This window comes from Melanerpes formicivorus, unplaced genomic scaffold (assembly GCF_026170545.1).
Source record: "Melanerpes formicivorus ecotype bairdi unplaced genomic scaffold, bMelFor1.0.p_v2 SCAF_19, whole genome shotgun sequence".
Lineage (NCBI taxonomy): Eukaryota > Metazoa > Chordata > Aves > Piciformes > Picidae > Melanerpes > Melanerpes formicivorus.
The window spans coordinates 10,866,705-10,889,662 of record NW_027142371.1 but is presented as its reverse complement, the minus strand read 5'-3'; the positions used below and the strand labels follow the sequence as shown (position 1 = coordinate 10,889,662).

The 22,958-nt window shown below is 45.4% G+C and overlaps 1 protein-coding gene across 1 annotated transcript in view; it reads right to left on the bottom strand.

Annotated features, from left to right (window-relative positions):
- OSBPL2 (oxysterol binding protein like 2) overlaps window positions 1-13,938 on the bottom strand; it is a 43,001-nt gene extending 29,063 nt beyond the window's left edge. Inside the window, exon 1 of the mRNA XM_068150061.1 lies at window positions 13,837-13,938. The gene's annotated coding sequence lies outside the window, so the exon portion shown is untranslated. The remainder of the gene's footprint in view (window positions 1-13,836) is intronic.
- Window positions 13,939-22,958: the final 9,020 nt, after the last annotated feature.

Sequence of the window (22,958 nt, the reverse complement as noted above, 5' to 3'; positions counted from 1 at the left end):
CTAAGGAGTAAAATGTTCCAAATGTTCAGCAGGTACCAGTGAGGAGCCAAGCACACAGTGACAAACTGCATGGCAATGCTATCGATATCTCCTCCAAAACAACCCCAATCTGTCAGTCTCAATTTTTGGTGACCCCTGAAGATCCTACTGCTTTTGTGACAGTGCTTTTTCCAGAGTAATTATAACTTGCACAATTCCATTCCAATTAAGAGAAACAAAGCCAGAAGCACACTCTGCTCCTGCTAGAAGAGCTTGCCATGTTTGAAGCCAATTTCTTCCTCCTCTCTGCAACAAATAAAACTATACGATTCCCGTGTTTCAAGTCTTTTTAACTCACTGGCCAGAGCAAAAGGTATTTGAATGCTTCACACACAGACAGTCCTTACAATTCTCCATTCAGGAGGAGGAGCTAAAATAGCCTATTTGGAACTCATCCGAGTTAATGAATGTAGAGCTTGCCTTGGAAGTGTTCTGTCTGTCAACGGCAAGCGTTTCCGTTTGTCACTTTTCCTTTAGGAACTCCCCGTTTACTTGGCACTATAGGATTTCATATCAATCTCTGCGTAAGGGTGAGTCTAAGCTTCCACAAAACCTTCAGCAATTTCTTATTTACAAGTCCTCGCCTCCAAAAAGCTAACACTTCATTCAGCTGTTTCTCTTGAGTGTTGCCACATTGCTGTTGCAATTGCTCTCAGCTGGACATCGTTTCCTTCCCTTTTTCCTGCGCTGTTCTCCGGTCACAGACCTTTAACCTTCTTCAACTTGCTCCTCAGCAACAAGTTCCTGACTTACTTTTGTCAAATTGCTACATTCTCCTAAGCAAGGATGCAACAGCTCCAAACATTAATAGGTTGGATACACGTTGCTCTGCAGACTCAGTGCAAATCCACCAGCAAGTGCTCTGCTTGCACAAGGAAAAGGAGCAGAAGCTTCACTTCAAGAGATACAGGCAGTTCGGGGCACCAGCAGCCATGCTGTCTCCGAATCAAAGAAAGGGAAACAACCTCTTAACTAACAACTGGCTCAAGAGCAGCAGCTAGCTCAGATTTCTGGGTGAACTAACCACAGAATCGCGGAGTGGTAGGGGTTGGGAGGGACCTCTGGAGATCATCAAGCCCAACCCCCTTGGCCAAGGGAGGTTCACCTAGAAAAGGTCACACAGGAACACGTCCAGGCAAGTTTTGAATGTCTCCAGAGATAGAAACTTCACCACCTGTCTGGGCAACCACGTGAACTGATAACATTGTTCTAAACCTGCACTGTAAGTACAAGTCAGCATACCTAGCCCTGTGTTATCTCACCTAGAGGAAGCCAATCCTTAACTTTAAAAGTAAAAAGCTTCTTCACACCAAAGCTGTTGTCAGTCTTAGAGCATCTTCAAACTTTCCACTATAGCTGGAAGCACCTCTTCTGGGGTCTCAAACTATGTCATATCTTTGTGGAGAATCTGTCCTTGAGGATGCAACTATGCAAACCTTTAAAGGAGGGAATCCAAGGTAAACTGCTGGTACAGAAAACAGGAACTCACATCTCAGCACAACTCTTCACCCCAGAAGCTACTATCACCACACTGGACTCGATGATCCTCGAGGTCCTTTCCAACCTAAGTGATACTGTGATACTGTGAATGACTCCACCAGTTTGCCAAAAAGAAGTTACATTAGAGAGCCTCTTTAACTCTCTGAGGTGCTGCATCCTTGAAGATGGCAAAACATTTATAGTTTCTGTTCCCAAGCACTGTATCTCTCTAGCAAAAGCAGCAACCAGTATTTCCAGAAAGAACCTGGTCTGTGCATAAGACACATCCCTCTCGTGAGCAGCACTGCAATTCCCTCATTTTCTCCATGTTTTCTTGAATCTTCCCTTTTTTAAGTTTAGTTGGCCTCTACTTTTTTATTTAAGCTGCTGCAGCAGAACTATCCCAGTGTTGCACACTGCTCATGTGGTGGCATTCTGCTCTGAAAACAGCCTTTTATCTGCAACACATAACAAGGGAAGAAAAGGGGGAAAAAAAAAAAAAAAGAAAGAAAGAAAAAAAAGGAAGAACTAGTTAGATCCCCACCCCCACTCAGTTCAAATGCAAAGAGCACACTTCCTCGGGGTCCCCATCCAAACGCTGCCACATTCCACAGCAGCTGGAAAGCTCCAGCGATGATGTTTCATAACAGCTACTCCCGTGTGCTACAATCATGTATGGAAGACTCTAAGAAACATAACTGACAGTTTTAAAAGTAATCATTGATTTCACCACTAAAAGCCTTAAACAAGTTCACACAGCTGAACGTCTGTTTCTGTTCTCCCCCTCTCCTACACAGTAACTGCATTACAAAAGGACCTGTGAAGTAGAACTACATCATACTGCAGGCAGCTTCAGTATAAAGGCAATGAAGGTCTCCTATAAAACCCCAACTACCAATTAAGTAACTACAACCAAAGACTTAACTGAAAGCCACAGTTACTGTGTGTTCTGCTGATGGTGTTCACACCACACCTTAAGCTCACTGCTACCTGAAAATCAGATCCCTGTAAGTTATATACAAGCTTTGTAACTATTGCTTGAACAAAATATTCACTGAAGTCACTTTAAGTAAGTGGTAAATTGTCCTATGATGCTAGGAGCACTTCTGAAAAGCCAAAGTGCTGTATTTTGCATCAGGGTTACACTAAGAGTAACAGTGCTACTATCACTTTTCACACTCATTTTATTTAGCAGAGAGTAGTGTGAATTTGCAGCTACGGAACACAGAATGGTAACAGCATTTAGCTTTCATGAGCCAAACAGTAAGGATTAAGTCCTTTTCTTCTCCTAAAATCAACAGCAAAAAGTTGATTTCAAGCAGGCTGAAATGCCAGAAGACAAAAACATCCTGTTTGCTTCATATTCAGCATTTGTAATATCTGTATTTCCTCCTTCATGTCCACGAAGAGCCTGAAAGAATTCACTTACACACCAGCAGCCGCAGTTAACCCTGTCATTCAAGGAAGGCTGCAACACTCCCTTAAGCTCCAGGTCCTTCAGGAGCTTAAGACCATCTGCTATCATGGAAAATCTTTCCTAAAGCATAACCACCATATCATGGTCACATCTTTTAGTCCTACAGCATGGAAGAAATCAAGTACATTTAGATACTTTTTTTTTTTTCTTCCATACAGAGTAGTCCTTAGGAATCCACCAAACAGTTTCTGTACAGGCCTTCACTCTTTTTTGTTGTGGAGAATACAGCTTCAGCAGCCAGGGTTTGCTGCTTTACAGGTTGAAGTTCTTTCTCTTGGTGGGCTTCACTTTCAGAGCCAGTGCTAATGAGCTGGACCTGAGTACTCCAAAGCACAGACAATTAGAAAGGTGCTTTTGCCTGTGATTGCAGCCCAGTTGCACTGCCACATCAGTAACCAAGGAAGGTTCAGAGGGCTGAACCACCTCCCCTATGGAGATAGGCTGCAAGACTTAGAACTGTCCAGACTTGAGAAGAGAAGGCTCCAGGAAGACCTTATAGTGGCCTTCCAATATCTGAAGGGACCTACAAGAAAGCTGGGGAGGGACTTTTTACAAGGGCTTGCAATGGATTGAAGCTTGCAGAAACACAAATAAATAGCTGCACTATGTCCTTAGCACACCCTGAAATAGGTCCTACAGAGAGGAGGGAAAGACTAGAACTGACATCCTGCTTTCCAGAAGCACATCTGTCACAGACAGAGAGAACAGAAAGGACTGTTCCTAACCTCACAGCACACCAATGGCCACAGTGCATACTGAGACAGATCCCCAGAGGCTCTCAGGAGAAAACTGCTCCTCTCAGTGATGATGGCAGCCCTGACGCTGCCAAACTAACTGTTCGTGCCGCCCACACCTCAGTGACAGCAACAGCCCCGTGACAGAGGAAGAACAAAGTCATACCATACCTGTCCATCAGCAGGTTATGAATAATGTCAAAGTGTTCTTTCAAGCCCTACGTTGAACCTGCAGCTTGACAGTGACATGTACCAGGTGAGCTTGCCTCCTGTAACAGGCTTTGCTTTCAAAAGCTTAACTCCATGCAGACCGGAGGGTTCAGTACAACAGAACTTGGAAGGGACCTTTCAAGGTCATCTAGTCCAGTCCCCTGCATTCAGCAGGGACACCTGCAACTACAGCAGGTTGCTCAGAGCCCCAGACAACCTGACCTGGAATGGTTCCAGGGGTGGGGCATCTACCACCTCCATGGCCAACTTGGATAAGTGTTTCATCATCCACAGGGTAAAAAAAATCTCTTCCTTCTCTCCAGCCTAGATCTGCCTCTTTCAGTTAAACCCATCACCCCTTGTCCTGTTAGAAAAGGTCCTGCTAAATCATTAGTCTCATCCCATCTTTCTTATAGACCCCTTCAAATACTCAAAGGCCACAAGAAGGTCTCCCTGGAACCTTCTCTTCTCAAGGCTGAAAAACCCTACTCTCTTATCCTTTCTGAATAGCAGGGGTCCTCCAGCCCTTCAAATCATTAAGATCAAGCCCAAACTTTGCACAATTCCCAACAATTTTAAACCATTTCCTCCCAGCTGATTTTTAAACCAGAGCAACAGAAGTGCAAGACTTCACAAATCACTTTATAAAGTATCTAATTTGCTTGACACATTCTGTGACATGTGTGAGCATCTACATGGGAAGAGATGCACGCACTCCTTGCAAAGAGAGGCTCAAGCTTCACTGCTTCTTTCTGAACCCAAAGGTGTGGAGATCTGCTGCCTGTTGGGCTGCTCCCTGGCACCTGCACTCTCCACAGCTACATGCCAGATGACCTGGTATGGCTGTCCACAACATCATTTGATTTGCTTACAGTCCTATCAATAACCAAAGTTGACATTTTCTATGCCATTTATCTGGACAGGTTAGTATCCCTTCAAATCTGTCACCACATCTGCTTGCTCCTCAAATTCTATTCCTCCACAGAAAAACACCTAAAAGAACAGCTTGTGTCTGTCATAAGATCCTGGATCCTCAGAGCTTACACACCAGTTAAAGAGCCCCAAACATTAGTACCTGTTCGAAACAGCCCGCAAGAGTTTGAGCATGCAATTGCAACGACTTGGTTAATTCAACAGAAGTAGTCGCTCCGCACCAGCTTGTTGTGTGTCAATGCCCGACAAAGACCCAGATGGTTAACCGAAAGCTGCTCCTCCTTAAAGAAACATTTACATTTCTACAGAAAGGAAAGCATTTACAGCTGGCCTGGCTCATTCGCCTGGAATGCAGTTCAGCAAGACAGTTCTGAAGCCTAGCTGACACTGCTGCAGTGTCTTACTCCTTCAGATCTGAAGTAGAAATTTTGTGTCATGCAGCAATTCTGGGAAGCCACCCCTTGGCTGACACCATTCTTCTACCACTACAAATCCTCATGTTTTCACTCCTGAAGCACATGTTCTAGCTCTGTGAGACTGACTCTATCAAACACTTAGTCACGTTCAGAACACAAACACTGGATCTGCTTGTGAGATCAAGGAGGGTTTAAGTAAAACCAAAACCAGAAAGGGTAAGCAGTCGCCTCTTGAGTACTGTGTTCAGTTTTGGGGCACTCAGTATAAAAAAAGGTGCTGGACTGGCTTCAGAGCCAGGCAGTGAAGCTGGTTTAGGGTCTGGAAAATATGTTGTGAGGAGCAGCTGAGGGAACTGTGGTCCTTCAGTCTGGAGAAAAGGAGGCTGAGAGGAGATGATCTTGCTGTCTACAACCACCTTAAAAGAGGTTATGGCAAGGTGGGTGTTGGGTCTCTTTTCCCAGCTAACAAGGGATAGACAAGAGGAAATGGCCTGAAGTTGCACCAGGGGAGGTTTGGGTTGGACATTAGAAGAAAATTCTTTACTGAAAGGGCTCTCAAACCCTGGAACGGGCTCCCCAGGGAAGTGGTTGAATCCACAGCCCTGCAGGAGTTTAAAAGATGCAGAGTTGGGGTGTTGAGGGACATGATTTATCACCTGACTTGACAGAGTTAGAGAATGGTTGGACTCAATGATCTTAAGTCTTTTCCAATTGAAATGCCTCTATGTTTCTGTGCAAATAAACACAGTGTGAGCAGGTAGGGTATTAGGAATTCCACACTCTGGAATTACAGTGCCACCAAAGAATGACTGAACTAGCACATTCATCAGCTTTTTCACATGCCTAGCAAGAGTTTGTTGGATGTGCACTTCCACAGCACATTTTAAAACAAATCAAGTTTGCTGCCTTGGAAAGAGAATACTTGCAAGCAAGGAAAGAAAAAACCAAAATAAAGGAGGAAAGAGAATCACTACAGGCCTCCCTCAAAAAGAAGAAAACCTTTTGTCAAGTCTCACAACAAAAAGACTGCACATATATTGCAGGGGGAGGAAAAGATGGGGGCAATGCCACAAACTCTGAAGAGACACTCCATTTCCAGGGCTTTGCTTTACTTAAGTCAGAAGGGCTCATTTTTAACATAAATAGCATCAATAACAACAAAAAAAAGTCATTCCATGCCCTGTTTAATCCACTTAACAGCATATATTAATAAAGAGCAACATTTCATCTTCATTAGGTTGATATCCTGGGTTCAGGACGAACCTTCTCTCCAGAAAGAGACTCCAAAAGAGCCAGCAGAGATCAAATACACACACCCTTCATATGAACACTAAAAATAATAAATGAAGGGGGAAAAAAAAAAAGAGAAGAAGAAAACCCAACTGTCTGCAGCATGACTGGTGCAATAAAAGCCAACCCCACCTTCTCTGTGGAGTTGCCAGCCAAAATAAAACATAGCTGTAGTACTTCAAGGGCTAGAAATAAATAGCTTGAACTAGAAGATAAATATTCATGTATTTTTGCTTCATAGCCATCTCCTGAAAGCATCAAACTGCAGTGTTTCATCTCTGAATGAAAGCTCCAGCAAGGATGAATCTTAATTGACTCATGAAATTAGGTTACTGACAACAGTGGATCTAAAACATCTATAAAAATTACCCAAGGAGGCAATTTAGACACTTGCTATAATTATTGCGCACTTAAAATCTCTCCAATCAGAGAACAGCTACACAGGTGACAGCATCCAGAAGAGGGTTTTATTTAGCAAGTTAGATTTGTTTCCTACCCCAAAGATTCAATGTAATAGCATCTTCCACCAAGGTGTTTTGGCAAGATGAAACCCACTCTGCATCCACGGGAAGAGAAGGGTAACTTCCTTCTCAAGCCTGCTACAGTGCAGAGAGGTTGAGAGAAAAGGATCAGCTGAATGCCTGGCCCACTGTCACTGTTCCATTTCTTTGAGGATAGCAGCAATCACTGTTACAGACATTAATGTAGCTGGGAGCTATTAGATGCCCTGGGGACAGTGGCGTGCATGTACCAGGTCCCACTGGGATGGGTTAATTTCCTTTCTAGCAGCCTGTATGGTGCTTTCTCCCTTTCTCACTCTTGCCCATGATGAGTAGAGTGGGGGGCACAAGCTTCTTGGAGGCAACACAGCTAGGACAGCTGACCAAAGCGATATTTCCTGCCCCATACCTTCACAGTTGGCAATAACACTGGAGGGGACTTTAAGCAGGTGCTGACATTGCTTTAGGACTGGCTGATGGTTAGCTCATGATTGCTTTTTTGTCTTGCTTGGGTTTATTTCTATTTGGCATTTTTTTCCTGCCTTGACTTATTGAAATGTCTCTGCCTCTGTCCCCAAGTTTGGTCACTTTTGCCTTACCAATTCTCCCCCACATCCCAGAGAGTGGGGAGCTGTATGGGGTCTCAGCTGCCTGCCAGGCTCAGCCGTAACAGAACCAAAGCAGCAAAGCATCCTAAGCTGGTAGTTTAGCTGAACTCACTTTAAAAGCACTTAAAACAACAATGGCAGCAAATTGAACACCAATGGCAGCAAATTGAACACCTGAACATTTAGCATTGAACATGAGCCAAACATTTATGGCAGAGAGACTCCCATTGTGTTCTCTCAGGAATACAGATTTTTGGTGACAGATCAGAAGAATTTGAGCCAGCTGAAATGTTAGTATCACAGTATACAAGTCCGGTTTGCAACTCAGTTCAGGTACTAAAACTTGTGCATCAAACAAACCACAATAATTGTCCCACACACTAAGTATTGTCCCAGCACAACACTATCAGATGAAACTGGACAGAAAATACCTTCACAGTGCAGTGCTCCATTATCTATAGAACCAATGGTTATCCCCAGTTTCACATCAGCCAAAAAGTCTAATTCTACAGCCCAGGATTCTGGCTCATGAGACTACCAAACAAACAAAATTACCAAGGAAATTTGATTCCAGCAGACTACTATTTTCTCATACATGAAACTTCACTGAAGTGCTCACTGAATTCTGGGAACATTCTCCTTTTTTTAACTCTACATCAGTATCTGAGACACTTTTCCACCTGAGAGCATCTGGTACAGCATTCCTTGGACTTTGTAGCCTTCCCTTGGAAACTAGTTTGCTGCCCACAACTGTAAAAGATGACAAAATTCTGTTTCACTGCCGGGATGCATAATGCTAGGCTTCATCATGACTGATCATAGAATCAATAAGGTTGGAAAAGAGCTGCAAGATCATCAAGTCCAACCTGTCACCCAAGACCTCATGACTACTAAACCATGGCACCAAGTGCCACATCCAATCCCCCTCTTGAACACCTCCAGGGACAGTGACTCCACCCAGCTCGTTTCCAGCCACACTGTTAAAAACAATAAATCAATAATTCAATACTGTATTGTCAAGCTGGTTATGTCTTGGAAGTTTCCTGAGGATTTGTTTTGTCTTATTTGTAAGAGAGGAGGTGGGAAATAATCAATAACTCTAAGCACAGTGGCTTTGGATACAAACAACAGTAGAGATGTAATTAATCATTTATGAACGCTTCTCTTTGAACTAAATCTGGCTTTGAAGGCAAAATTAAGTATGTTTGAGTATTCCACATCATAATGCAACCACACCTACAAACTGATCACTGAAGTTTATGAATGTGAAGACAATTACAGCATATATCATGGATAAAACCCCTAGAACAGTACAAACAACAACAGTTTATAGATCTTCTTACTCAAAGGCAATTTTTAAGCTGTGTCTGTGTAGCCATTCTCTCCAGGCAGGTGTAACTATACATTTGTTTTGTACAAGGTATCTTACAAATTCTTTTCATGGAGACTCTTCAATGTGACAGCAATCATACTGTAAATAAAGCAGGGCAACAGCCAACTGTGTGCAAAGCCCCACAGCATAAAACCCCACATTTTTCTGCTTACAACAAAGCCTCTCATGCAAATTCTGCAGCAGGAGTTCATGCACACAGCTAGCAGACTATTTGTTGAAGAGTTTTAAGCTGCTACCACAAATTTACAACAGCTTTAACAAGTCAGAGTTTCTGCTCTAGTTGGATTTCCTTTAAAGCTACATTTATAGTAGAACCCTAATAGATAGCAGTATGAGGCTGTTACTACATTTGTGTTGTCAAGAGATTAAAACAAAGAAACTTTGACTTCTCAAAACAAGTACCTCTGTTTACAGTTCAGCTTTAATAAAGAATCCACCTAACTATCTGCTTGGTAACACGGAGAAGAAAACAGTTGCACAGCACTTAGAACTACGTCTAAGGCAAAGTAACACCATGTAAATGAAGCTTATTTGCATCTCCAAAGATAGGCAGCATTTTCGTTTCACTATGAGACAGTCATTTGACAGTGTCACTGACATCGAGCAAAACCCATCAGGAACACACAAAGGGGGAGAAGCTCTGTTCTTCTCATGAAGTTCTCACTCAGTCCAGTAAACAAAAACACTGCTAAATGGACCTTTCTAAACAGGCTGCTGAGCCCAGTTCTTCATAGCCTCACAACACACAAGTTTTATCATTGAGCATTATTAAAAGCATTCTTGCTCTCATTTGATCACAGACACATTGTAGGAAATAGTCCACATTGGCCTCTGCCACCTCAGGCCAGACCAGCTTAGGTCTGAAGTGACTGGCACGAATCACAGATACCTCAGAATTTAAACACATCTTCAAGCCTTCCATATCTTCATTACTCTTGAATTATCACTGCAATCAAAACCCAGTGAGACACATTAACAGATATTCTGGGCAGCCCTAAAAACAACTTGGCTCAGAAGAGTAAAACAATGCTAGTAAAAACGTAGTGAGGTTATCCATTCATAAAAACACAGCACTTGACAAAGCTCCCAAGCATGCAAACGTCTTTGTAACACCTCAGAGGTTCACAGCATCCCAACAGCCACAACTCTTATCTCATCTAGAGCCTTAAACAGCACAGCAAAAGGACTGAACTCAAACAGGAATGCCACAGATGAAGGCTTCCACTCAACCTCACGCCAAGCACAGACGTTGTGTGTCCAACAGAGCAACACACAGTCGAAGTGTTGGCATATAAAACCATGAGGGCCGAGGTTAAAAGGTCCAGATGTTATTGCTGCAGCTGCAGGCACAATCCACCTTTTGTGCACACTCTCACCAGATTCATGAACAATCACAGGAGGACAAGGCTGACCAGCCTCCTGCATTTTCTGAATGGAGGGCTGCTATAATTCACTAAATATCTGTCTCATTAAATTATGTGCATAATAAAATTTACTAATCTAAAGGATCTGTCTAGACCAGGAAATTAATTACCAACTGTAACAGTATGTCTGAAAAAAAAAACCCAACAAACATAACAAAAATCAAAACAAGTTTAAGTAAGCTCAGCCTATTCTTGAAACTTATTGATCCTGAAAATGAAGACATTCTCTTTGTGCACTGAATCAAGGATAAACTTTTGAAGAGTACAACTGCAAGCAATGGTGAGCCACATTTGACATATTCTAATTGCTTACTGTTCTCATGCATCTTGCTATTACAAGCCTTCAAGAAGACAAAGTAAATGATGACATCATCATACATTCTTCTGCATGGTAATGATTCAGATTGCAAGGACTGAGATACTGTATTCTTTAGATCTCAGTTCCATAGTGGTCTGTTCCAGGAACTAGTACAAAATATAAAGGAACTGATACAGCACACAACCTGTATCTTTTTGGCAACAGGAAACATATCAAAGTCCCATATCTTCCCAAGCTGCAGATACAAGGTGACCAACGAGTTCACTGCTCTCGCTTCTCAAACCATCCAGCAAGGTGAAGATGCTCCTGTGATCAGTCACATATTCAAACTCAGCAAAAACATTCCAAATCTTGAGCTCTCCATATTGAAAGCATATTGATTTGCTCACCTTTCTTCCAAAAAAATAAGAGAAGCAAAACATTTCAGCTGTTTCACAGAGAAGGGGCACTAAAGCATGTTTAAAATACCATATTGGTGTCAAATGCAGACAGTTCTCCTGTCTTCCGTGACTCAAGAGACAAAACTGATGCTGAGTGAAAGACTAAGAGAAAACAGCAGCTGGCAAACGGAAGTTCGAGTTATCAAGTAGCATGATGCAACATTGCCTTGTTCAAGGACAAGTTACTTCAAACACCAAAGCTAATGAATTACCTGCTTAAAAATTCAGCACACTTGCATGAGAGTCTGGCTTTCAAACAGCAGCAAAACTCATCTGACTGGCACTACAAACAGAGGTTTAAAAATATAACCTTATCAAAGCACAAAAGCCCGACGTTTTCCAGCCAAAGCCAACAGAAAGCTGAGCTTTCCACCTTTGTTCTAGGTCAGCATGTGTGAAGTTCACACAGTACAATTCACAACAAGAAAGTCTGAGAGAAATACCAGTTTCAATCATAAGACCTGTCAGCCTAAGCAAGTACGTATCATTGAAAGCAGGAACTGTTTGAAAACTGATTTAAAGCAGCCATGCAGGAGTGAAAATCACCCTCCCATCATCAGTTACCAAATCAATTTGTGTGGGTGTTAGCAAAGAAGTAACAGCAGCGAAGCACTGCTTTTCAGTACTGCATCAGCCAAACCCTTTAACCTATCTTGTCTTCAAGCATCCACTTTGTTGTCTAATCAGTATTTTCCATCTTGAACCTCTCTCTTGTGTTTCTAAGATTATGTTGGTCTAGCTGGAGAGCTGGCTTTGGAGGAAAATGGCATATTTATTCCTGGAGATCAGGTGTCTCAGTGTTTCCTTTCAAGCACCACTCCCTGAAGTTACAAGTTCATGACGAGGTGCTGTTGGTTCAGGAAAGCAACATCAAAAATCATTCTTGATCTTATCCTAGATCGTGACTTTCTGTCATGTGGTCAAACATCTGTATAACTTGACAACTATTCCAAGAAAAGCCATGTTTACAGCAACTGAAAGCCCAGGGGGAATTCACTGCTTGGAATTTCTTGTTTCTATGCTAGTTCAGCCAGTTCTCCTACTTCCATCCCACAGCACAGTGCTTTATGTTTGGAAGTTACCCAAGTCACTGCTTCCAGAAATTGCCCTGAGGTTTTAGAAGTCCCAGAGCATAGTGGTAAAAAGTTTGTTAAGGTGACATGTGTTTTTGCCCCCAGTGGAACGTGGAGTTACCGAACTTTGGCAGCTTAAGTTGGAATGAAGCAAATTTTTCTTGCATGCATAAGCTTTAAAAAAGGAAACACTATGAAAGGAGCGTGACAGAAACACTAATCCATGTTGCAGATCTGCCTCTTCTCTCTAGTCTGCCTTTTTGAAACCTTAAGCAAAGGACTTTATATTTTAATTGAGAAAATTCACAGTAAATCGAAGCAGTATCTGTTTGCATTCAACATACTTTGGCAGATACTTCGTAGGAGAAACACAAGGCTAAGGCAGATGTAAAACCCAAGACGATTTCAAACCCACAGCTCAAATTCTAGCCTAGAAGTGTTGCAGAGCAACAAACTCCTTCCTAAAAGAGCCCTGAATCCAAACACACACACAGAGCACAGCACAAACGTAGTCAATATCCATATTAAATAAACACCAACAGAACTTATACCTTTGTTACCATGCAGAAGTTCTGGTGGTATGTTATTTTTACAAAAGCCTATTTTCCTGCTATTTTTCCCCATCTTGCTTGCCTCCCTTTCAGGAGCTCTGTAAGAGAGGGTAACTGAAGGAGAAAATAAAGAAAAATATGCCAAACCCAAATAAATCCAAACTGCTCATTGTGCTCCAACTGTGGTCTGAAAGGCCCCTTGGGGCTCCTGCACCACGCTGAAGCTGAGCTCAGTGCATTCATCTTGCGAACTGGGTGTTGCAGCCTCCTTTGCTAAACTATCCAGCTCCAAAAGCCGTCAGGAAACAAAATAAAACTAGAAACGTCCCTGCGCTAGAACCGACAGCGCTCCACCGAGCTGCAACCCGCGCTCTACACAGCAACGTCCTTCAGCCCCCGCTACCTCCCTGCCTGCGGAGCAGTCCCACGGTTCAGAACGCGGTTCTGCCACCCCGCCCGCAGCTGAGGGCCCCCGAAGTCCGCTGGTACATGGCAGGTAAACACCATTTCAACCCAGCACGCCACTGACTCAGCCGCACAGGCCCACGGCTTGCGGCACACTGAGAAAACAAGCGCGCGGGTCAAGGATCCCGCGTCCGCCGGGGAAGGGAGCGCAGCATCAAGGTAACCGTACTCCCCCGGCCCGCTGACCGCCAGCGCTCGGCCGGGGCGCTCCCGTCCCCTCCCTCAGCCAGGCTGACAGGACGCTCCGCGGCGCTGAGAAAAGCCCACAGCGGCCCGCCAAGGAGCGGACCCTCGCACCGGGCTGGGCCGCGCCAGGCCCGGGCGGGGCTGGGGGAGGCGCTGCCGCCCTTCCCTCAGTGGGGGCGCGCGGCGGCAGGTGGGGGTGAGCCGAGCCAAGCCCCAAGAGGAGAGCGGTCCAGCGCGGAAGGGAGCAGAGGGAGGGCAGAACGAGGTGGCGCACCCAAGGTCCGGCCCGACGGCATTACCTGACACCACGCTCCCACGACGGCCCCACGGCAACACACCCCCCCCCACCCGGCACGGCTGACACCGAGGCGGAAGTGCGGCCCTCGCAGCGACGGAGGGACGCGCCGGTCCGCCAATCGTAGCGGAAAACCTCGCCCCGCTGTCGTCGAAGCGACGAATCAGCTTCCCCGGCCACTCTCCCGGAGGTGGGGCGAATGTTAATCAGAAGCCGAGCCTCAGCGGTCCGGGCCGCACCACCGCTGGGGAGGCGGCTGGCCAATGGCGCGGCGTGGAAGGCGGGGCTATGCAGATGAGCGCGGCCCCGCTGTGGGGTGGCCTCACCTGGCGCGGCCGGGAGGGGATGGTCCGGGGTCCGACGTCCGACCCAAGCTGCTCGAAAGGGTACGGTCCTACTGCACCCGTACTAGCTTGGCTTTGCAGGACGCATGTACCGTCAGCCGGCTGCGGAGCATGAGCTCGGCTCACCATAAGCTCCGTAAAACAAAGTGTCCTCCTGACTGCGAGGTGGGAGGCTTTCAACTTGTTCATTTTCATTGATGAGTACCCATAGGGTTTCTTACACCTGTCCTGGACGACCTGGAGACTTGTGTATGTCACAGTTTACTCTGCATGGAGAAGACGTTGACCAATTTTGTAATTTTTGTAATAGTACAGGTGTCTCTGAGGCATGCCACGTGTTACCCATGGGGTGACACTTAGGTTTTCAGGGCATTGTTTCATCCTCATGAGCTCAAACACACTCCGTGTCCAGATTTTCAGGGTACTCCTTCATCTCCGTGAGCTCCAATGTGGTCCATGCCCTGCTAGCCAGCCTGTGTCTTCTGAGAACCCCAAATCCCCCCACAGCTGCATGTCTAGCTGCTCTCAGCAGGTTAATGGACACCTGGAAATCCCAAAGAAACGGTCAATAAAGCAATGGGCTGGTGGCTCACAGGTTAGAGTTGTTCCCTACCAAGGGAGATGCTGGCAGGTGCCTTTCTTTCTCTTGTTCCAAACTTGCACTTGTTCATGCACAATGGGTAACTGGAGGCAAGTTCATAATAATCCCCTTCAGAGTAATTACTAGCATGCTAGAGCAATTGGGACTGTTTGTAGAGGTTGATGCAAGGATCAAAACTGTGAGTCATGAGTTTAAACTGGTTAATTTCTCTTGGATAACACCTGTTTTGCTCTTATTGTTTACCTTAGTCTCATATTGGAGTCTGCAGGGGGTTCTCCTTTGCATACACTTGGACTTCATCTGTAATCAGAGTTGAAACTCTTTTCCACCAAAATGTCTCCCTCCCTCTCTTCTTCCATCCCTGAAAATTAAGAATCAAGTGAAATCTCATTGGACTCAGCAACCAGGACTTTAAAAGGGGAAACAACTACACCACCAAAACCCAAACAAACAAGTGAAAAAGCTATATCCCAAAACAGACATCCATGGAGTGAGGTGCTTCAGGAGATCAGCCACAGGGATAATAAGCATCCATCCTGAGGAGCTAGAAACAGATCACTCTGGATGAATTATGTCTCATATCACTAAGACAAAGTATTTCATTGCTGAAGGAGACTTTTTGTCCTCTTGAGCAGGAATTCGTACAGATGTCAAGAATACCTGGCACCAGAGTGAACAAAAAACACTTGGGAATGACAAGCTGGAGCAAGCTGGAGCCTGAGGAAGGAATGGTAGGGAGTGAAGGAGGGAGATGAGTCACAGAAATATTTATCTTCAAAATGGGCTTCTACTGCTGATGCCCTTCTCAATGCAAACCAAATATAGGAATTAGCAGATTCATTCTGTAGCACAGATAGCAGAGACCAGCCTCCAAGATCAGGCTCTGGAGCCAAATCATCCCACAGCAGTTTGGCAGAGCAGCAGTGATCAGTGGACAGGGTCTTTTGTTTTCCCAAAGCCAGGCTACACATAGCAAGAACCGCAAGCCCCCTCACCTGAGGTGGGACCTCACCTGGAGTACTGCATCCAGGTTTGGAGCCCTCAACACAGGAAGGACATGGACCTGATGGAGCAGGTCCAGAGGGCAGCCATGACAGGGGGCTAGGGTTGTTCAGCCTGGGGAAGAGAAGGCACTGGGGAGACCTAATAGCAGCCTTCCACTACCTGAAGGGAGCCTACAAGAAGGCTGCAGAGGGACTGTTTACAAAGGCCTGTAGTGATGGGATGAAAGTTTGAAATTAGAGGAGATTTAGATTCAAGGTTAGGAACAAGTTCTGCACCACAAGGGTGGCAGAACACTCAAACAGCTTGCCCAACAAGGGAGTTGAGACCCTGTCCCTGGAGGTATTCAAGGTCCGGCTCAACAAGGCTCTGAGAAACCTGATCTGGTGGAGGATGTCCCTACTCACTGCAGGAAGATTGGACTAGATGACTTTTGAAGGTCATTTCTAACTCAAGCTATTCCATGATTCCATAACTTATTCATCAGAGGTGGATACAAATGGCTACAACACTGATGGGGGAAATTGTTGCTACACCAGAGCTCAGCCACCAGAACACCTCAGCTGTGGGAGAGGAGACAAGCCAGGCAGTAGTGGACCTGTCTGGTGGGGTGGCTGCATCTCCAGGAGGTAACCAGTATTTGGCTACCATACAAGGGCTCCTGCTGCAGTGCAGAGGCAAGCCACAGACATAACACCATGAACATAATCACCTGTAGGCACCTTGCCAGGAAGGGTGGTAGTCAGAGGTAGGAATGGCAACAGAGACCCACACCATGCTGGGATTCATTCCTCCACCTGCCCTTGTGTAACATGTCCTTAGAGGTGCAGCAGTGAAAATAGGAACCACTCCTTTGCTGCATGGCTCCCTCCTGCCCTCCCTGAGCACATCACCTGGCATACTGGCTGTTGATTCTGGAGTATTACTCACCCCTAAATGAGCTGACAGCTCCTGGCCACCAGCCATATGCTGACAATACACAAGACACAAGTTAACAGTGATAATGCTCCTTGCTCTTGGCATGAATGTGAGGTTTTAAATGAAATCTCCTCTGAGAATTTCTCACACACATTGGGACCCAGGAGTGTTTGGGGTGGGCACAGCTGACTCTGAGGATCACACACACACAGAATCACTATGGCTTCAAGACCAGGATGTCTGTCAGTCACTCTGGACCCAGTCCTGCTATACCTACATATTGTTTCACCCCTGCATTCACCCAGGTGAAGTCACAACGCAGCTGTTGGACTCATCTTTAGGGGAAACAAATCTTTGGGAGGATAGAGTAATGTAAATTAAATCTGCTTAGAAGATTTTTCTGATTTTCCCAGGAAGGTAATTTTTGTTTTCACTGAGCCCATTGTTGTATTGCTCAATGTTACAGGCTCAACACTAAGCCCAGAAATATTCCTACTGCAGCTCTTAGAGCAAAGGCCCACAAACAGAAAGTAAGCATCAGTTTCAATTATTTAAACAGGTCATTGTCATAAGTAAGTGGCTGATCTGGCAGAGTTCTCTGGGAGGATAATGAGAAGAGAAATTCACTGGTGAGATGACCAAGGTAATAGTGACCGTATGTGGCTTTTCCATTTGCCTTCTGAGCCTGAAACATAAATCCTTTGCCCAGGCATTTGGTGGGAAATTGAACTAAAAGCCCATGTTTAGCAAAACCTAGGTTACTGTTTTAATTACAAAACCAGGGGTTTCTCTAGCAATCTTAAATCACAAGCCCCCCAAAAGTGAACAGGGAAAAGAATCTAGCTCTATATTTGTCTCCCTCCTGTGCTGGCAAAGAAGGGAGAGAACAGTTAGCTTTTAAAGGAGATGGCATGGGAAAATTTGCCTTGCTGGGAAAAGTTTTGCAGCATTAAAAGTAATTAAAATGGGGGTTTACAGTGGAAAGTATTGAGCAATTGTCTCAGGCATAGGTGTAACCATCAGCTCCACCTATAATAAACCCATCTGTTCTGCTCCTACAGAGCAATGCAGCCTGCTTGGAGAGCTGAGCCACACAAACCTTGGTACTGCAGCGGATTTACAAAAGCTAAGTTGCGACAGAATAAGGGCACAATGGAACAACAAAACATGTTGATCCAGAGATAATGCAAGGAAATGTGGCACATTACAACAAAAATGCTGATTGTCTGCACTTGTGTGTAGGCAGAGATAAATACCTCTTCCCTTCTCCTCCAGATAAGCTGGGCGCTAGGGACAGCCACTTCAGTCCCAGCATGTGGGGGCAAGTGCTTGCCTCTTCCAGGGGATGATCTGTTCAGCAATGTCTCTCTCCTTGCCAGGGAGCTTCAAAACCAAACTCATACATTTGGTGAGCACTCAAGCATCTTCTGCCTGATGTTGCACAGGTCTCTGCTCATCTGACAGAAGGCTGGGGTACAGGCTGGCTGACACAGGCACACTGTGTCTCAGCAGCCTCCCAAGTGCTATCAGAGGCGGTTTCAAAGGCAGTGATGTCCTTGTGTACCAAATGTGTTTGGAATGTGTTGTCCTTATGTTCTGCTCCTGTTTGCAAACATCTTCACCTCAGAGGAGCACGAGGGTTGTCCACCATTGAAAGCTGGTTTGGATTAAGGCAGAATGTGAATTAAAAACACAGGAGCAATCCTAAAATATCTCTGGGCCAATGAGCCCCAAAGTATCAAAACAATCATTTAAACATGTCATCACTAAGTGAAAAATCAGTGGAGAAGGGACATAAGAGTGCTCAAGAAGAAGGTCAAGTATCCTGGCACCACTGGGAACAGGTTTGGGTTTTCCTAAGCCATCAGCCACAGGACGATATGAACATGGGAGCAGGACATAGGGAAGAAGAAATCCTCCTGAGAGGATAACCAGGACTGCAGCCAGGACCACACCCCACACCTGGTTACTGCTTGGTGAGCAGGAGCTCGCCAGGGCAGGACAGGTACCAGCCTGGACAACCACGCTGTGCCCATGTGGAGATGGTGGTTTTCACATCCTGTTCTCCGCAGCTTTCTTGTTAAATATTGATTGCAAGCCTTATAAGGTGGCACACCTGTGGCACACCATGCCAGAGGCTGTGCAAACACGGAATGGAAAGACACTTTTGGCCCCAAAGAGCCTGCAGTGGCAGAGTCTCCCTCATCCCAAGTGAGAGCAGGCTGCATTCAGATACCACTTTCAAAGTGGGAAACATCCAAATCTTCCCCAGTCTGAAGAATAAAGATTTCCTGCTACAGCCTGCCTCATCTCAAAAGACAGATGCTTTGGATTCTCTTGATAATCAGAGCGTATTTTGAGCTGCTGCCACTAAAAAGGGGAAGAGATTGTGAAAAGCCTAGTGTCCCATAAATCTATTTAATACAAAAAAAGGTGTGTGTGGGGGAAGACATTAAAAAAGCAGACACTGGTAACAGATAAGGCTTCAGTGGAAAACATGGTAATGCTGAAACCACATGAATTTTAACCAGAATCTCAAAGAAAAGCAATTCAAGAGGGGAAGGGGGGGGTGGAGGGGGGGAAGGAAAAGAGAGAGGGGAAAAAAAAAAGGATCCATAAATAATGAGGAACATGGCAAAAGCTGAATAAGTAGAAATAGCCATTCTGTTAAAAGGCTGAATAAGCATGTTCTTTGTGAGGGCATGGAAAGGAAAAGACACAACAGCCTGTATCCTCCGCTCCAGTGATAATTGCCCTGGGAGCTGCAGCCATTCAGCTGAGGGCAGCTCAGGGGCTGAGCCACTTCTCCTCACTATTAAATAAAGTTTTGGAAATCTCTGTGGTCAGAGTTGTGAAAGTTTAAAAGCTGAGTGCTGAGTGTACGAATGACTTTCCACAGTAAGGCAGAAAGCCTCTTAAAAGCCATGTTTTTCTCCTGAAGTCTAGATGTTAGCCTCTGCTGCATCCTGAATTCTTCTAATTCCAGATATGACTTCTGGCACTGGAAATTCCCACTGCTGGAGTCAAGTAGGGATGAGCAGGAGGTTGTACTCAGGATAAAAATAGTCAGGCAAAACTAGGTCGCTTCCTTATCCCATCTCATCTTTCCCGGGATGAAAGTCCATGGTTTTCTTGCATCTCCATAGCAGGGTGGATGGGGACGGATCAGCTCTGACTCACAGCCTCAGCCCACACACACAGTTATGCAGAGTTTGAGAGGCACCACTGGGTGATACCAGAGCCCCCATGGAGCCTGATTTTTAGTCACCCACTGGGTACTTCCAAGCTTTGGCTGTGTCTGTTTCAGGAGCATATCTGAAGACACTCCATTCTCCCAGTGCCCACGTGTCATCATGCTGCCTCCGACTGATCTGCCTACAATCAATAATGCTTTAGATCCTAAGAGAGATTTATTTGTCAAATGTGGCCACAGGAGTGTCTTATTTAGAATTAATTCCAGTGTCTGGGTTTAGCTACATGAACAGCAGCATGGCAAGTTAACCTTGTACCCTTTGGATCAAATTTCTCTCTATGGATGGCAGTACTTCCCTCAGAGATTAATTCAGCAGCTTGTATGATGCTCTCTTCCTGAGAATTCAGATCAATAGAAGTTAATTATCCTTATTGATGCAAGATCAGAAGAGATGTGTGAGTAAAATCCAGCCCATCTGAGCACTTCGTTAGTAATTTATCTCTGTCTCCAGGATCTCACCTGTCACAAGCAGCTGAGCAGGATGGATGGGCACAATCCAGGGCAAAGGGATGCTCCTCACAGCCCACAGCCTAAGAGATATTTTTCTTTGGATACTCCCCACGCCAAGTCAAAAAGTCAAACAGATTCCTGCTGTCCAGGTAACACGGCAGTGTTTGCTGATGTCAAGCAAATTAAATTTAATGATGTTATTTACCTATTTAGATACTATTAATTCAGTAGCATGGTGTTGCCCCAGCTCAGCATTTTCACAGAGTCCCACCATGGTGGGAGTTGGAAGGGACCTCTAGGGATCATTTAGTCCAACCCTTCTGCTAAAGCAAGGTCATGCATAGGAGGTTGCCCAGGATCACAATGTCCAGGTGGGTTTGGAATCTCTCCAGAGCAGGAGACTCCACAATCTCCCTGGGCAGCCTGCTCCAGGGCTCCAGCTTCCTTAATTTTCTGGCCTTGTGGATGAACAGACAGCAGAGGAATGCTTCTTGTGCCAGCACATCTTCCAAGTGTTCCTGACCACACATTTGCACTGTGCATCACAGCATGGGAAAGAGCTGCTGGGTCTGGCAGAGGACATTCTGTCCTCCCACTCAAGGTATTACCTTCTCACGCTGCAGCACAGAGCCCAGACACCTACTGACCCCAGGAATGGGCTCAGGCCAACTCAGCCCCTGAAATCTTGTGAAAGAGCCCTTGATTTTAACCTACCACTGATGGTTGCCAGGAAGGCATGAAAACAGAAGGGGAAAAGAAGAGAAAAGAAGAAAGAGGAGAGGAGAGGAAGAGGAGAGGAAGAAGAGAGGAGAGGAAGAAGAGAAGGGAGAGGAAGAAGAGGAGGGAGAGGAAGAAGAGGAGGGAGAGGAAGAAGAGGAGGGAGAGGGAAGAAGAGGAGGGAGAGGGAGAGGGAGAGGGAGAGGGAGAGGGAGAGGGGAGAGGGAGAGGGAGAGGGAGAGGGAGAGGGAGAGGGAGAGGGAGAGGGAGAGGGAGAGGGAGAGGGAGAGGGAGAGGGAGAGGGAGAGGGAGAGGGAGAGGGAGAGGAGAGGGAGAGGGAGAGGGAGAGGGAGAGGGAGAGGGAGAGGGAGAGGGAGAGGGGAGAGGGAGAGGGAGAGGGGAAGAGAAGAGAAGAGAAGAGAAGAGAAGAGAAGAGAAGAGAAGAGAAGAGAAGAGAAGAGAAGAGAGAGAAGAGAAGAGAAGAGAAGAGAAGAGAAGAGAAGAGAAGAGAAAGAGAAGAGAAGAGAAGAGAAGAGAAGAGAAGAGAAGAGAAGAGAGAAAAAAAAGACACACACACACACAAAAACACCCAAACACAAAATCAACACCAAAAACAGACCCCCAAAGCACTGGTTTTAGCAGCCTTTAAGCCTTTTGTACTGACACACTGTAGACTGTTCCAATTCAATTCAGAGTGAAATTTTCTTTAGCTTTGTAAAAATTAGCACCTTTGACCCAGCAAATATTTATATGCACATATTGCTTGCTGGGGACAGTCTCCTCTACTGAATGCAACAAAATCCTGTTCACTGGTCCCTAGGCAACCACTAGAGCAGACTAATTAGTAGCTACAAATTCACACATATCCATCAAAATAAGATCCAGATTAATTTAAGGTTGCTTCAGTGACTTCTGTGCTCGAAAATTTGCTTTTAGGCTTCCCTGAAACAAATTATACTGATTTAAAGACTGGCTTTAAATAAAAGAAGTTTAAGAAGAGCCTCATTGTGACATTCCAGTTAATAAATAAATAAATAGGTAGGATATTTGAGCATGAACACCAGAAGAGGGGGGGGGGGGGAAAAAAAAATCAGATGCTGACCCAGATCCTGTCCCAGACAGAGCTGGGGAAGGTTGGCTCTGGATCTGAGGTCTGCTATACAAGCAGTCCCCAACAGGCAGACAAAACTAATGTGCCTCCCTCATCAGATTCTGTGTCAGCTACAGCTGACTCTATTTACTTTTTGCCCAGAGGAGGAACTGGGAGCAGAAGGAAAAGAAAAAACCACCTTCATTGATATTCACAATGATGTCTTACACGGCCAGCATTGTTTTTTTTCCAAGAGAGCTCTTTCAGAAAATGGGAGGAAAACAAGTGATTAGGTGGAAGAATGGCCATCAGGAGTGAAGAAAGGACCCTGCTGTGAAGGAAGGGGCTGTATTTCTCTGTCTGTTAAAGTGCCATGAATCATTTTGATTGCCGGGTGTATATTTGGTAACAGAAAAGGGAGGTGGACTCAGTTTGGGTCCGGGGTGGGGGGGGTGGGGGGAAAACCAAAAAGAGCAGGTTTCTACCTTACCTAAGCTAAGTGCCAAGTCAGACACCTCTAATGATGAGGGGCAGGCTGGTTGGAACTGCAGCTGGCAACAAACAGTTCCCTCACCCTGATGGTGAAAGGAGGTGAATTCCTCCTTGTCCCCATTTCCACACAAAACAAATGATGTCTTGAACCTAAAGCACAATCTGCTCCAGCCCAGAGAGCTGTCCTGGGTGTAGGAGCTCACCATAGGTAAAAATACAGCCACCGAGCTTTGTAAAGAGAGAAACCATCCCCAGGTGT